The sequence below is a fragment of the Ursus americanus genome, chromosome 16 (genome assembly GCF_024610735.1).
Source record: "Ursus americanus isolate L20-20 chromosome 16, mUrsAme1.1.p, whole genome shotgun sequence".
Lineage (NCBI taxonomy): Eukaryota > Metazoa > Chordata > Mammalia > Carnivora > Ursidae > Ursus > Ursus americanus.
Window position 1 is genome coordinate 6184072 of NC_142142.1, and position 13059 is coordinate 6197130.

The window sequence follows — 13059 nt, forward strand, 5'->3', positions numbered from 1 at the left end:
TTGTCATGATTTGCTCCAATCTTTTTCAGTACCTTACCCTCTCTTAGCAACTTCTTGAAATATATCCACACCTATCCTTTCTTTCCCAGAGGTCAAGTAAATTGCCTCTTTCCAGGTTTAATATTAACCCTACCTCAGTCCTAGAGTCTTTGACTCCATTTCCTACTTTACCTCTTGGTTTTCTCATTCAACTGTACATATAAGCAGATTCCTCCCAGATCTATATCTCTGGTCCTTGTGTCGAGTTTCAGACAGTTATATGTATCTGTCTGGTGGCCATCATCTTTACCTATGCATCACTCATATTCATCAAAATCAACAAATCCATAACATTACAAAGCAACTTTATGCTTTCTCCTCCATACTTTAACTGGCTATTTCTTTACTTTTTTTTTTTTAAGGATTTTATTTATTTACTTGACACAGAGAAAGAGAGCACAAGCAGGGGGAGCGGGAGAGGGAGAAGCAGTTTCCCCACCGAGCAGAGAGCCTGATGTAGGGCTCGATCCCAGGACCCTGGGATCATGACCTGAGCCAAAGGCAGACGCTCAACCAGCTGAGCCACACAGGCGCCCCTATTTCTTTACTTTTATATATCATGTAAATACAAAAATATAACTCATCCAATAAATAGTGAGTCCTGACATTTTTACCTCTTAAATACTTCTAATATTGTTCCTTTCTTTCTATATCTAACAATGTTATGTAATTCCACCCCTCTATTTCTCCTACATGGACTTCTTCAATAACATTCTAACTTTTTTTATTCACATAAAAATAAATTGCTTTGCTTATCTTGTTCTTTCCGGTTCCTTCTTTCTTTTAGCCATGTGTGAGAAATGAGGTTTCTCTTATCGTCAATTTCTTTAGAAAATATTACTCTAATAATATTTGGCACTAACCAAATTTGAACTGGACAGATGTCTTATTACATGTAGTTAAGTTATTTCATTGCCACATAAATTTGATTTTTTATGAAAGTCTTATGAAAAAATCATAATCATGAGAACCTGAAAATGCATTTGCAAATAATTTGTAACTCTGTATAATATATCTTGTTTTTCCTTAAGCAGTTTTCATAACATCAAGATAATTTTTAACATTCAAGCAAGTGTATATTTTCCCCAAAACAAATTCTTTCTTATTGACTCATTCTTACTACCTTTCTGAAGCATTTAAAAAAAGTGAATTACTAGAATTTGCCAAACACAAATGTTTCAATTCATGATCCAGGGCTATATATTGTATGACAAAGGTGATCAAAAGATATTTGTTGCATAAAAAAATGGAAGTGTAGAAGGACAGAAGAAAGGAAGAAAGGGAAAAAAACAGGAAATCAAGGGAAGATAATACAATGAGAAAATGGGAGAGAAAGAGAGAGGACATAAGAAAAGATGGAGGAGCCTTGAAAGGTAAATTTTAAAGAAACTGACAAATGCTCTTATGAGAGTTTACATTTCTTAACGGTTTTAAAATTTATATCTAATGAAATTTACTTCTTTTTGTGCAATTCTATGAAATCTGGCAAATGCATAGAGTCATGTAACCACCCCTTTAATTCAAATACAGAAAAGCTGCATGAAACCGAAACACTCCCCTATGTTACCCCTTGTAGTTGATCCCTTCCACCTACCACAAGCCCTCGGCAACTATTAATCTGTTGTTTGTATATAACTTTGGTTCACTAAATGGTATGTAATCTTTCAAACCTGACTTTTTCCATTTAATATAACGCATTTGATATTTATCCATGTTATTGCTAAACAGTGTGTCATTGTATGGATATAGGTGATATTCTGTTTATCCACTTGGTGGTTGAAGGAAGTTTCTTTGTAAATAAAGCTGTAATAAGCATTCACACATAGGTTTTTATATGTATGTAAATTTTTATTTCTCTTGTTTAAATAAATACCTAGAAGTGGCTATCCCAGGCATATCTTAAGTATGTGTCTAACTTTCTAAAAATTACCAGATTATTTTTCAAAGGGGTTGTACTGTTTTGTATTCCCATCACCAGTGTATGAGAATCCTAGCTGCTTTTGTTCCAACCAGCACCTTCAATTATCAATTTTTTTTGGTCATTCCTATAGCTGTATAGTGACATGTCATCATGCTGGTTTTAATGTATATTTTCTTAATGACTAATAATATTGAGCCTCTTTTTGTGTGTTTACTGCCATACATATGTCTTCTCTGGCGAAATGTCTATTCAAATATTTGGCCCATTATTTCCTATTGGGTTACTTTCTTTTCTTGTTGAATTTATAGTTTTTTAAAAATATATATTTTGACTAAAAAAAACCAACTTTGTTGTTTATGTGATTTGTGACTTCTCCCCCCAGTCTGTCTTGCTTTTTAATTCTCTTAACAGTGTCTTTCATAAAGCATTTTTTAAAAAAGATTTTATTTATTCATTTGACAGAGATAGAGACAGCCAGCGAGAGAGGGAACACAAGCAGGGGGAGTGGGAGAGGAAGAAGCAGGCTCATAGCGGAGGAGCCTGATGTGGGGCTCGATCCCATAACGCCGGGATCATGCCCTGAGCCGAAGGCAGACGCTTAACGACTGAGCCACCCAGGCGCCCCTCATAAAGCATTTTTATAAAAAGATATCTTATAAAAATATTTTTGAGGAAATACATATATATATATATATATATTGCTTTGAGTTGTGCTTTTGGTATCTAATGTAAGATTTATTTGCATACCAAAAAGCCTCAAAGACTTTCTCGTATTTTCTAGAAGTTTTATAGTATTATGATTTACATTTAGGTTTTTGTTTAAAAGTCAATTGAAATATTTTTGTAGGTCTATTTGTGGATTCCCTATACTGTTTTACGGATTTATGTGTCTATCCCTTTGCCAAAACCAAATCCTTCCAATTACTGTAGCTTTATAGGAAGCCTAGAAGTCAGGTATTGAGAGTCTTCAAACTTTCTCTTCTTTTTCAAAATTGTTTTGTCTATATTAGTTCCTTTGACTTTGCATATGCATTTATTTATAAGATTATTTATTTATTTATTTAGAGAGCACATGTGAGCAGGGGGAGGGGCAGAGGGAGAGGAAGAGAGAGAGAATCTCCAACAAACTCTGTATTGAGTGCGGAGCCCAACATGGGGCTCAATCCCCCAACTCTGAGATCATGACCCTGAGATCATGACCTGAGCAGAAAGTAGGATGTTGAACTGACTGAGCCACTCAGGTGCCCCTGCATATACATCTTAGAATCAACTTGTCTCTCTCTGCAAAAACATGGCTGGGATTGTGATTGGAATTGTATTAAATCTTTAAAACAATTTGGACAGAATTGATATCGTAAAAAGTGTTGAGTCCTGCAATTCATTTTCATCATTTATTTAGGTCATCTCTTATTTCTTTTTCTTAGCAATGCTTTATAGTTTTCAGCATAATAATCCTGCACAAATTTCATTAACTACATACCATGGTGTGTCATTTTGGTGCTATTATAAATGGTACTTTAACAAAATCTAATTACCCATTGCTAGTATGTAGAAATATCGTTGATTTATTTATATTGACCTTATATCCTGTCATCTTGCTAAACTTGCCTTTAAGTTTCTAGGACCTTCTCACAGATTTCTTGGAGGTTTTTAAATATAGACTGTCATGCTATCTGTGAATACACAGTTGTGTATTGATTCCTTTCCAGTCTATATCTCTATGCGTTCTGTATACCCTCATTGTATGGTGTAGGACTGCTACTACTATATTGCACAAGAATGATGACAGCATATACTCTTGCCTTTTTCCCCAATCTTGGGGAGAAGACATTAAGTCTTTCATCACTAATTACAATGTTAGTTATAGATGTCCTTTATAAAATCATGGAAGTTCCCCTTGTATTTTTAATTTGCTGAGAATTTTGGCCATGAAAATGTGTTGGAATCAACATGCCATTACTGGCTTTGGAGGTGGAGTAGACCTCATACAAGGATAAGAGCAGCCTCTAGGATATGAAAGCAACCCCCAGCTGACGGCCAGCAATTTAGAGAGCCTACAGACTGAGTCTGGTTTGCCTTTTCTATTTTTCCACTCTCTTGGGCTGGAGACACGTTCTTTCCTCGGCAGAAATATTGAATTTCATTGCCACGTAAACTTTTGGGAATACTAGCTAATTTGGGAGCAATGAGGTTACCTATATAGATTATGAAGGGGAGGAACAAATTTTCCTTTGTCCAAGGCTCTTCTTGCTGGACTAAGAATTAAATTTACATGAAACAGATCAACAGAAGAAAAACCCAAGTTTTTAGTAAGTGCACACAGGCCTAATAATGAAATTGAGACCCAAACAAATGATCAGGTCAGGCAGTTTTTATACATTTTAGACAAAGAGACAATAAATTTGTGAGAAATTGGCAGGATAAACAAAACAGGCATTTGGGAGCTTAAGTCAGTGAAATTTTCAGTACGTATTCGTAGTAAAAAAGTAAAAAAGTAAACAAGTAGTAAGGTTTATTTCTGCAGCTTTCTCAGCTTTAAAGTTTCTATCTTTGGTGATAAGGATGTCCTTTCACTTCTTAGTACGGGGAAGGTATCTTTCATATGGGAAATTTATTTCCTGCTTTCCGGGGTGACAGAAAAGTGTCTGAGTGTCCCTGCACTGGCTGTTTCCCAGGTAGTTTCAATTCAAAATAATCAATATGCCTTAGTGGTACATTTTGGGCAGGCTGCCGTTGGTGCCTACAAACGCTAGCAGAGCACATTTGCTTACTCTTTCCCTCCCAGTAAATGTTAAATAGTTGCTGAGTAGTGAGCTTGTATTGGTGGATATTAAATCTGAGAATCTGTCATGAAACTTAACTTGGATTATTGTTCTAATTGCTACATTTTTGTCTATATTTTGTCTACATTTTGTCTATATACAGTGGGCAAAAATTGTTTGCTGATCTTTTTTTTTTTTAGTTTTATTTAAATTCCAGTTAGTTAACATACAGTGTAATATTAGTTTCAAGTGTACAATACAGTGATACAACATTTACAAACAATACCCAGTGCTCATCAGAGCAAGTGCACTCCTTAATCCCCATCACCTATTTAACCCATCCCCCACCCACCTCCCATCTGGCGACCTTCAGTTTGTTCCCTATAGTTAAGAGCCTCTTCCTTGGTTTGCTTCTCTCTCTCTCTTTTTTCCCTATACTCATTTGTTTTCTTTCTTAAATTCCAGATATGAGTGAAATCATACGGTATTTGTCCTTCTCTGACAGACTTATTTCGCTGAGCATGATACTCTGGACTTTTTTTTTTTAAACAATCTTCTGCTCAAACCTCTGGGGTTTCTTCACAAATCAGAAATTTCCTTCTTGAGTCTCAGCCCAGGAAATTTAGGGTAAACATTGTTTCATAAGAACAGTAGAATCTAGATTGCTTAAGCAGCATTGTCTGTCACGACTGTCCATTTCAACTGACTTCTTCCTTCCTCATTGCTCTCTCTGGAAACTTCCACGAAGGACATCCCTGGTGACATCCTTGGTGACAATGGTCATGGAACAAAGCATATGTATAAGTTCTCAGGAATGGTCACTGTAACTTTTTTTTTTCCTTTGGCTTTTGTTCCTTTTCTTGAGAGCCTTTCACTCCTAGCATGCACAGGATATGGATTTTATTTGTTACCTAACTGAATGCTCCTACAAAGTAATTTTCAACCATTTGCTTCTGATGCCAGCATTTAAAAGCAAAGTGTGTCAAGCACTGTAACTTGTGTTGCTATTCACACCTTCCTTTCTGACCATGTGATGTGGCCAAACATGGTCCTGATGCTGACCATGCCATCACTTGCTCTGCTGTCTTACCCCTCCCAGAGAGCAAGAAACAATGTTGAAAGAAAGGGTGAGCCAAATGTTCTAGGACAGGAGAGCAGAAATGTACTTTATGTCCTTTCTTCTGCCTTTTTTACCTGGAAATATTTAATGACCTTGCCAAATTCCATAACTGGGCTTTGCTTTGCTATTAGTAAGAAGCTACTTTGTAGTCAAAAGAAACATGCATGCTCAGAAATGTAAACATTAAGCTATTTGATCTACGAATGTTTAGTTATCAAATTTGATTGATTCATTTTCCTGGCTTGCAGTGATCTTGCTTAAAATGTTTGTATGATAAATTTTAGATCGGTATTAATATGTCTTTCTATCAGTGACTTATTGGCTGCATCTCATGTTGAGGTCTACATTGTATAGTATGGAGGGAAAAATAAAAATATATTAAACCTCTAATTCTCTAGTTATTATGTCTCTAGTCTCTCTCATTGAACTGAGCAATCAGAAATAACAATCATCTGTATGAATATACTATACTATGTTTTTTCCCCCTTTAATACTAACTCTACTGTGGAGGTACCAATGAACTAAGAACAGGGCTTTGCGTCTTTTACAACTGTATCTGATGTTTATTTTGTTTTCTTTTGTTTTCATTTAACAGATATGGGCAATATTTTTAGAAGCCCTTCTAACCATGTCTGATCTGAAACTATGTGGCATAAATCTGTGAACATCTCTGACCTCTTCTTTTAATCTCAGGCTCCTTCCTTCTACTCCAAATAGAATGGCCACCTTCTTGTTCCTCGGCAATGCCCACGTTAGTCTTGCCTCACTGTCCGAGGACTTGCCTGGAACACATGTCCTCCATATCTCCACATGGCTACTGCATTCTCAGCATTTAGGTCTCAGCTTAAATATCAGCTTCAGAAATGTTACCCTTTCTGTGATATTTAGGCACTCTTCCTTTATGATCCCATGACCCTTTTCTGTTTGTTACATAGACTGTATATATACTGGCACTGTCTATCACTCTGTACTAGAAGGTAAGACCCATAAAAGAAGGGGTCTTACTTCCCTTGTTCACTACAGTAGCCTGGAATGCCTGGCATATATCAGGTGCTCAAAATTATTGGTTGAGAGAAAGCCATTTCGACAACAAAGAGGGGAGAGTAGAGAACTGAGATAGGCGTGCAATACAGTAAATAACAGGAGGTAGGCATGGTTCTGGCCACTTCACTTACGTTTTAACCCATTTCCTTTTCCTGATGAGGACACTGAAGCCCAGAGATGTGAAGTAGCTTGTCCACAGCCCTACAGCTACAAAGTGGCAAAGTGACGATTTTTACCTAGATGGTCTAAATTTGAAAGCCATAGCACCATACTGTGGACTCCTAAGACATAAAACTGAATGACACACATGTTGATTTGAGAAAAGGAGGGACCCGAGGATGGTTTAATTCTGTCCCTCTCTCCAACCTATTAAGCCAGATTCATTTATCACATGAATAAATGGCTATCCTGAATATCCAGGAAACCAGAGTGCAGATAGATATGGGGCCCTTCCTATGATTTAGAGGTCAGAGGAGAGGCAGCCCTGGATCCCAAGATGACAGAAGGATACAGAATGGTTCACTGAACTGATCAGGGAGCCTGAGACAGGACCTGGTTATGGAGTTGCGAGTGTTTGAGGTGCTAAGACTAACTTAGTCCAAGTCCTCAGCTCCATTCACCATGGGGTTAAACTTCGGTTGCAGAATTTGAGGGCAGCATCCAGGTCCAACAGATCACAGCTGCTGGAATTGCTGGAAGGAGCGTGAGGAGGGTAACCTGAGTCCAGGAGAAGTGTAGCTGTGCCCTGGGGATAGAGAGATTAAGGCACCATCTCCTGAATGGGAATAGTAGTAACAGGGATGAGCTGGGTAAACCCACGAGCTGGGATCTGGTTACCCAGGTCTGCTGCAGGGATTACAAGAACAAAAGCACCCTGTGAGCTCTCTGGGAGGGGAGGAGCAGTGGACAGCATGGCATACAATGAGGGTTTATGGAGATTTGGGCTGATTATGTCCACGGTGTGAAGGAAAAGCTACAAGCTGGCATGGGGAGTGGGTTGCCTGGCAATACACGATCCATCAGAAAACAGCCATCTATAAAGAACAAGAAATGGCAGGGAATGAGGAAGTGCAAAGTACAGAAGAGAGAGAAGGGAAGTGAAAGAAAGAGAGTGAGCCAAAATGACCGGGCCAGCGGAGTGAGGAGTCGGCTAGTCGTATTTCAGAGAGAGTTGACTTGATGGACAGCAGTGTGCACGTGGCCAGGGATGGGGACGAAACCACAGCAAACAAAAGAGACCATTCTATACCCCTGGTAGTCTTTGAATTGATTCAGGCCTTAGCCTGAGGATGCAAAGCAAAATGACTAAGTGATCTCTGCAGAGATGGAACCTGTGACCTTAGAGCCATTAGCACCATGTGGTACTCCACTGAGCTGAGGGCAATTAGTCAAAACAGAAACAAGCAACAAAACCAGAAGGTGTCCCTGTGGACTGAGCCTGGGGCACTCTCTGGGGCTCATTATCTGCTCTCTGAAAAAAAGGCTGGGGAGAGGTTGTGGTAATGGTCAAAGAGCAGACAGGCCAGAGTGAGACAGGACACCAGGACCTGTCAGGACTATGGGCTCAGGATTATATGGGGTCGAGGGGAACCTGTTTCACAGGCTATGAGGACAGGACTGAATGTTAGGGATGGAGGGACTCTTCCATTCCTGCTGCAGCTCAAAGGTCATCATGGTGCTTCCTCTGGGTAGAACAAACAGCCCTTAACTAACCACAGCATTCTCACTGAGGCTCCCCATGGGGTTCAGGCAACAAGAGGCTGGACACCTGTGCTCACCTTTCTTGTATCCCACACCCCACCCACTTCCCCAGATGGGGTACAACAAGGGTTGCATAAAGAGTACCCCTGAGTCAGTCTATGAGAACACCAAAGTGTGTAAGGGTCGCGAGGAGAACCAAGTGTGGTGAGTGAACTGCAAAAGGGAGAAGCAGGTGTGGGGAGGGACAATAAGACTCAGGGTGAGAGTGATAAAATAAATGGGGAGAGGGCACTAAGTGGGGAGATGAAACAAGAAAGAAAGGAAAGAGGAGGGAGAAATAGATGTGGCAGTTTCTGTTTCTGAGCCTGAAAGGACAGAAGGGAGATAGGGCAAAGAATTTGACTATTCTCAGAAAGTTACTTCAATTTTTGAAGAGTTGGAAGGTAGGTTGGGGCTGGAGGATTGGGACAGAGCAGGTGGAGAGATCAGAAAAGCATGGTGCCCTTTGTAGAAGGGAGCGAGCCATGGGTCTCAGAATCTGGGCAGTGAGACACATTTTTATCTAAGCTGACTTTTTAAAACAGCTCATAGAATTCAACAAACTTATTTTATGTCTAATGGAAAGATGTTATTATAGGGGTAAAAAGTACAAAAGATAGTTCTCGTCTTCAAATAGCTCACAGAGCAGTAGGAAGGCATGGGAAGAGTTCTGGTACCACGTTCGCTTATGCGAGAGGGGTGCACAGAGTAATAGAAGAGGGAGTGATTCACTGGGAGGGAGCAATACAATAGAGGCCTGTGGGAGCTGGTAGCATCTGAGTTCTAGTAAGAAAAAGTCATTTCCTGAGATGGAAAACTGGAAAGAAGGGAGAGGTAATCGTAGGTGCAAAGCCAAGGATTATGACCGAGCATGCAGTCTATTTGGAATTGGGACTGAGTATTTAACAACATACGTTAGAATTAGGAAGTCATGTGGAGAAGACTTTGCTGACCAAATAAAACACAGAGGGACATCTTCAAATTGCACAGTGCAGTTTTAAGTTTACTGGTGGCCAAAACCTCTGGATGGTGGAATTTGGGGCACCTTAAAAATTCAGGGGTGGTATCTTCTGTCCCCCATATATGGCCTGGTTTTTTGCTCACTTTGCCCAATAATAGCCTGCCAGGGTCCTTTGTTACCAGGTTCTTCAGGGCAAAGCTCTATCTCCCCAGTAAAGACACAGAATGAGAAATAATCTGAATGTAGGGAGCAGCAGAACCGAGCATTGCCTTATATTCCAACTATCCACCAAGATTTGAGACTAAGAATACGGGAGGTTATTTTCTAAATTTGGGTCTTATAACTTCCCTAATCATTCCTCTTCCCTAGACTGTTTTATTCCTCCCTTCCACATGCTATGCTTGTTTTCCTTATGCCCCTGATGTGCATAGGTCTCTTACCATATCAATATTCCATAATGTACCTGCTTTGATCTCATACTTTGTTAAGTGGTGATCCATGGGATATGCCACCTGTTTCCAGTGGATTCCTTGGTGCTCGGCACTAAAGATATCTCTTTTTTTAATAATATTTTTTATTATGTTATGTTAGTCACCATACAGTATATCCTTAGTTTTTGATGTAGTGTTCCATGATTCATTATTTGCATATAACACTAAGGATATCTCTTTCAGTACAGTCCAGGTTAATCTGGAGACAAAAGGGGGCCTCTCAGGATATGGAGGGGCAATTATTGCCTTGGAGACAAATCCGCTCTCTTAGACATTTCTTCCTGCTCTATTTTATCCCATAGGGGCCAACTCCTAGGGAGCCGATGCTATAAAGCCTCACACATTGGCCACTTCTCGAACGCATCCTAATACTGCTGCATTCACCTGCCACCAAAGACCCTGTCTGACATACAGTCTTCGATGCTGGTCTGGTAAATAGCAGGGAGAATTGTGGTGAGGGCCCTAACTGCCACGACTAGGTCTAGGACCCAAATGTAAAGTGAGCTAATTTGCCCGTAATACTCTGCTATCTCTATGTGGCTGCTCGGAGCTCTCCATGACACCAGCATCAAATCTGCCCTATAACCAAATATCCTATGTTCCATTTGTCTTTCAGATGGAAGGGAGCTAATCTGGTAATGAATGAAACTTTTGCTCTCTCCCAAAAAACATCATCCAGTATTTACATACATGTTGTGGTGACAATGTCCCCACTTTTAGGTTTGAATCATAGAATTAAATCTATAGAGAGCAAGGTTTCAGTTTGAGAAAAAGGGAGCTTCCTTATCTTTGTAGCAATATATCAGATATTTGAAGTAAAATAAGGATGCCTAATCGAGTGATGTGAGATGTGACTCAGGATGTGTGTTTACGATGCCCTGCATTTCTGACATATATAGATGTATGTATGTGGCTGCGTATAGAAGGGACGTTTGTGAACATCTGATGAATACGTGTGTATGTGAGGAGATAAAGGCTACTCATTAGCAGCATATGTGTGTTTTGGAGAATGACTGAACCTTTAAATTTACCTGTCTGTGATTGCGGGAGGTGGCAAAAGATGGATTAGGAGCATTTGTGGAGATGAGTGCATATGTGATAACATGCATGCAGCTACAGGCACTTTGGCTTCTACCTGCCTGCTCACCTAGACATGCGTTTCTATCGGTAGGTATTCAGCAGGGCTTCTATCTCAGGGAATGAGCATTTGCATATTTCTGCACGCTTAATGTATGTATAAGTTATATTCTTGTTTGAATGCCTGTTAATTTGATATGCATCTGCCTCAAAAATATCTCTGTCCGTGAATATAAACCTTCTTTACGTGTTTCTGCATATCAAGGTGGATAAGTGTGTGTTTCTGTGTGTGTATGTGTGTGTGTGTGAATGCATGCATATATGTCTATGTCACGTGTGGGAATACACATCGACGACAAAACGTGAGGACATTTTGTGTTTGAATAGTGTAAATGGCAGAAAGTACATGTGCTTCTTGGATGCTGGTTAGGAATATATGAGAGCACTTTGAAAATTCTGAGAAGTGAACCTGTCAAATATGAAGTCCCCATGTGGAGCTTTAAATATTCCCACAAAAGCCTCATAGGCTTTTGTCAACATGCATCTATCCCAGACTTTTTCTGTTTTGCCTTCTATCAAGTCTACCCACTACCCGGCCTGTTTTTATTGAGCAGGAATGTTCTGAACGGGTACGATTCAGCAGGAGCCTCTGTGCTCCCATCGCAAGCCCAGCCACTCAAAAGCAGCGCCATCTAGGGGTCACTTCAGGCAGAGGCAGAGACTGCAAGACAGTGGGGTCTAGAAATCATTGAGAAGAAAGGACTCCACTGAAGAGAAGAATAACATTTTGGAGAAACTTCATATGAGGTGTACGGACATGAGGGGTGGATGGGAAGATTTTGAGCAAGGTGCCAGTGTATGGAATAACACAACTAAGTGGGCATTTCAGAAAGAGGGATCGAATCCAGGAGAAAATTTAGAGAAAAAGAACTGCAAATGTGTATAATGGAAGTATAAAAGGTTTATGAAGCATATTTATGTGAAGTTTAATATAAACCAAGAACTGGATTCACAACAATGAATAAAGAACCACCTCTTTATTGGTTCCATTGAGGAAGGCACAGAAATATTAATAATTGAGAATGATAAGGACTGTATTAGAGAATGTGCTACCGTGTGATAGGAGAGGGTAAATAATCTGTCCCCAGAGCCTGTTTGAGAAAAGACTCTCAGCAGGGTTCAGAGAAGAGAGGAACAATGTCTGAGTTGGAACTTCATGATATATATGAGAGAGGAGGACATTGTACTTATAAAATGTATTTTTTGGTACGTGTGAAAATTAATGATATCTGAGGAATCACAGTAGCCCTGGAAGACTAAAACGCATGTGGCGAAGTAGAACAGAAATGAGTTAGGTAGCAAAGGTTGTTTGGCGCCAGATGGTGAAGTGGTTTCTATGACCAAAAAGGGTGTGGTCTTTATTTTAAAGCAGTGGAAAATCAGTTGCTTTAAAGGAAAGATGCCACAGCCACATTATCAGATTGCAAATTAGAAATAACACTGTGACATCTACGTGGAGGAAGGTTTGGAAGGCAGAAGAACTGGCAGCAGGGAAACTTTAGCAAAACCCAAAACACTGCTGATGAGTAAAGTGGATACAGAAGAAAAGTTTGAGATGAGACAATGGAGTTATACTAAGTATTAGATAGTAACTCATTGATATGAGAATCTACCTTTCCCAGAAAAAATGGTGTTGGGGTTAAGGCCAAAGTCATTTTTGAATCCTATCTTCAATATTAGTCCCCTTGCTCCAGCCATTACTACTTTAATCCAATCAAGTAATGCAAATCTGTCCAGGACTTCTAGGCACTTATATACAAATGTAGCTATCTGGGGGATAGCATTAGGAGAATTTTAAAACATGTATGCTACCATAATGGATAAATCATTACGCGTATTTTTAA

The 13059-nt window shown here is 39.6% G+C and overlaps 1 protein-coding gene across 1 annotated transcript in view; it reads right to left on the reverse strand.

Annotated features, from left to right (window-relative positions):
* LOC123782525 (uncharacterized) overlaps positions 1-13059 on the reverse strand; it is a 382057-nt gene that overhangs the window by 19568 nt on the left and 349430 nt on the right. The gene's annotated exons all lie outside the window — the stretch shown is intronic.